General features: G+C 36.0%; 1 pseudogene; it reads left to right on the top strand.

Annotated features, from left to right (window-relative positions):
• The first annotated feature begins 944 nt into the window (after nucleotides 1-944).
• Nucleotides 945-2387, top strand: LOC145012812 (E3 ubiquitin-protein ligase PUB24 pseudogene; annotated as a pseudogene).
• The last annotated feature ends 2080 nt before the right edge of the window (nucleotides 2388-4467 follow it).

The raw sequence follows: 4467 nt of genomic DNA, 5'->3' as shown, positions 1-4467 counted from the left end.
CGTAACCAAACCATAACCTGTTGATGAACAAATTTGAAGTAGATCTAACAACAAAAAGAAGCTTGAACGAAAAAGAAGCAGATCTACGTCACACCTTTCTCAGATCTTACATTGACGCCGAACAAGAAGGATTATCACCCTTAACCATCGTCGAGGTCTGAACATCTATTTTCTCATCGTCACCCTTGATTTTCACCAGATCTAGAAGACGAAAACCCTAACTGAAGAACGAAGTTGTCGTCGAAGAAGAAGATTGTCGAAGCTTTCGTCGTTGCTACAAACCCTAGCTTCGATCTATGTGTTGCCACATGAAACATTTAGGGTTAGGTTTTCGCTGTTGGAGTTTGCTAGAGAAGACGAACAATTTGACAGTATATCTAGGGGTGGTATCCGATGACCTTGTAGATTTGACTGGACGGAAATGAAAAGAGCAGTCTTTAATGTTTCTTCACCCAGAAAACCACTTTGCTTGTACCTCACTACTAAATTAACAAGTGTTTATTCAAGTGGTTTGTAAGTCCATCCAAGCTTTTGTAATTTATCGGATGTAACTAAAAATATCCCATTTGGATCCGTAAATTTGCAACCCAATTGAAGTAATGTGTGTATGAGAGAGAGATGTATTTAATGCTTCTATTTTTTTATTTCTATAATAAAAAAAATACAAAGGGCAAAATTAGTATTTTAAAAAAATTCAAAATAAATTGTACCAATTTGCAACGAAACGAAACTGTTGGACGGTTAGTACTAATGCAAACTTGAGACTACAAGTACAATTTTCAACGTAACAGATAATTATTCTTGCAATCTTTTCTTAAAAAAAAAAAAATAAAAAAAAAAAAAAAAAAAAAAGCCGGGCGCAATTAACCCGCCGTATGTATTTGATGCTGAAAATTCTGATTGGTACTTCTAACATAATAATAATTGAAGGAGAGACCCACACGCACAAACAGCCGCAATCTCTTACCATATCCATACATTACCCAATTTAATATAGATGTAGATCCATATAGCAATCCAATAATCATTCGTTTCATTTGTTGTCTTCCAATTCTTTTAAAATAATGGATGACCGAGAAGTCCCCCACTATTTCATTTGTCCAATTTCTCTGCAAATCATGAAAGATCCGGTGATTGTTGCCACCGGCATCACCTACGACAGAGAGAGTATTCAACGGTGGCAGTCCCATGGAAAAAACAAGAGTTGTCCAGTCACCAATCAACTGCTACCCATCGCCTCAGAATTCACTCCTAACCACAATCTCCGCCGCCTCATCGAAGCATGGTGTGCATCCGATCGAGTTGTTCCAGCACCATCGAAGCAATCCTCTTTGCAGCTGAAGTTAATCGCCATAAACCTCATCAAGAACCTCAAGCTACAAGAGCTACAACTTGAATCACTTAAAACTTTCGAAAGTCTTGCATCCGAAAGTGAAAATAATAGAATTTGCTTCAAAGATGTTGGTGTTGTTAGAGCCATGGTTACCATCGTTGTTTCCTGTTATCAGAATGGCACAACCGTTGGTCTAAAAGAAGCTCTTAACGTTCTTTATCTTGTTGGATTTACTGAAGACGAAACACGCTCAGTTCTTGAAGAATACGATCGAATCCTAAATTCCTTAACATGGGTATTGGGGTTTGATGCTAGTTATAATGATACAACAATGAAACTCCACGCATTAGTTTTACTAAAAGACCTCCTCAACTACGGAAACTCGCATGTTATTGAGAGATTGAAGCTGGATTTCTTCAAGACGATTGTAGTTATTCTTAGACAACGAGAAACTAAGAATCTTGAAGAAAGAATCAAGGAGGGTTTACATGTGTTGCTTAGCACTTGTACCTGGCCAAGAAACTGCTCGATGATGATTCAAGCAGGAGCTGTTTTTGAGCTTGTGGAGCTCGAGCTTGGGTCGCCAAACAAGGAAACCACCGAGTTGATTATGGCAGTGTTGTTTCATTTATGTTCTTCAGCCGATGGGAGAGCTCAACTTCTTGGTCATGCAGCCGGATTAGCTATGATCACAAAGAGAATGGGGAAGGTTTCTCGTAAGGTTGATGAGAGAGCCTTGATGATTATTTCAATGATATCCAAATTTTCTGCGACAGATGGGGTGCTTCAAGAGATGGTCAGGGTTGGAACAGTTGAGAAACTATGTATGGTGCTACAAGTAAATGGTCGACATTCACATCAAAGGGACAAAGCCGGGGAGATCCTTAAAAGACACTCAAATGTGTGGAAAGACTCTCCTTGTTTAGATCTTACTCTCTTAACAAGGAATCCGAGGTAATTCAAATCATATATGTTTTCGTCATTAATCATTCATATTATTGGAAGATTTATTTTGTACTTTATGCAAAGAAATAAAGATAGTTATCATATGTTATATTTTGAAACTGTAAATCATACACATACAATAATTAGTTATGAGTAGAAGAAACCAGAAGAAAATATATCTATGAATAAAGGAAACTGTGATTGCATATGCTTTTTCACCGATTTCTCTTATTTCATAAAAGGATTCCCTTATGTTGGCTAACTAACAACCCAAAATTTCACAATGATTGTTGTTACTTTTGTATTAGATAGTAGGTGTGAAACCCGTATATTACACGGATCGATTAATATATATATATATATATATATATATATATATATATATATATATATATATATATATATATATAATAAATATTTTTTAAAATAAAATTTTGAAATAAGGAATGACATTTTAAAATAAGTAATATATTAATTGCAATTTCGTATAATATTTATTACATTTGATAGTTTACTTATATAACTTATTGTACTAGGTTGCTTTTTAATTTTAAAAATTAAAAAAAAACCCTAATTGACATGTGGATATTATTTATTTCAAAAATACCATAAAATGAAAAGTGTTAAAATTTATGAGAGATTTACATGTGGCATAATGAATCTTCATTTATTAGGGTAGATTTTCTTTTAGTTATTTTTCTTTCTATAATAAATTATAACAGTTTTCTCTCTATTTTCTTTTTATTGTTAGCAATTAACAAGGTTGACGTATATCTCATCCAATTGGTTTATTAGCTGATTGTGGAAAACTTTTTATTGAACACCTGTTTCACATATCAATTTGTTAATATCTGTTTAAACAATTATTACTCGAGCAATCACTTTGAACGGTCCACTATACTTTGGGCTCAACTTACTCTATTTTCGGAATCGGATGACACCCTTCCATGGTGACACCTTTAGAAGCACGAAGACCCTAACCTGAAACTCAAGATTGTATCGATGCAAATCTGCATAACTTTTCTATCGAGTCTGCATAGTCTGCAGTCTTCCGCGCACCTACTGTATCAACTTAGTAGTCTTGAGTTCAACCTCTGTGCTCCTTATAACTCTTTGACCGACCTCACCCCAACAAATCGGGGTACAACATTTCCTTCCATAACACAACTCAAAAGGGGGAATATCGATACTAGAGTTGTAACTGTTGTTGTAGGAGAACTCTGCTGAAGGAAGATATGAATCCCAAATGCCACCAAAAATGAAGAACTCATTCCTTTAAGATATCCTCTAATGTCTGAATAGGTTGTTCACCCTAACGATCGATTTACGGATGATAAGTTGTGCTGAAATGTTATCGAGTACCCAGATCGTCTTGGAACCTCTTTCAAAACATAGAAATAAAACGATCATCTCTATCAGAAACCAAAGAAATCGGAATCTCATGGAGAGAAACTAGCTCCTAAATATAGATATTGGCCAACTTCTCGACTGAAGAATATTCCTGGTAGTAATAAAGAGAGCACTGTTGGTCAATCTGTCAACGATGAGCCAAACAGTATTGAACCCGTGGGTTGTCATCGGTAACTTAATAATGAAGTCCATGGTGCTTTGTTCCCATTTCCATAATGGAATATCCAATGGTTGTAACTTGTTGTGAGGCATATAATGCTCAACCTTGACCTTTCTACATGTCAAACATCTATCCACATATCATGGCACGTCGTGCTTCATGTAGGGCTACGAATAATCATGCCTCAAATCCTAGTACGTCTCCATCATCCCTTGATTGATCAAAAAATTTGATTTATGAGCCTCCTCCATCAATGGTTGTCGAGGCTCACCAAAATAAGGATCCGAAACACTGTAATGTAGAGTCAATAAACCTCGAATATCGATATCAAACGTTAAAACTGGACCAAATAGCCTATAACTTTTTAGGTTCTATTCCTTATTTGTCTCAGCTAACGCTCCCTTAATCATTTCCACTCATGAAGTCACAATGGTCATCCTTAATCACAGATCTCGAATAAGTATGCTTATCGTCATGCGACTTAGAGCATCGACTACCACATTGGCCTTAAGCACATGACAAATAATCTCGTAGTCGAAGTCGTTCGCTACATCAAGCCATTTATGCTGCCTCATAGTCAGATTTGGCTAGTCCATCACATATGTCAAACTCTTATGAT

The sequence above is a fragment of the Lactuca saligna genome, chromosome 8 (assembly GCF_052625555.1).
Source record: "Lactuca saligna cultivar CGN05327 chromosome 8, ASM5262555v1, whole genome shotgun sequence".
Taxonomy (NCBI): Eukaryota; Viridiplantae; Streptophyta; class Magnoliopsida; order Asterales; family Asteraceae; genus Lactuca; species Lactuca saligna.
This window is presented reverse-complemented; position numbering and strand designations above follow the sequence as displayed.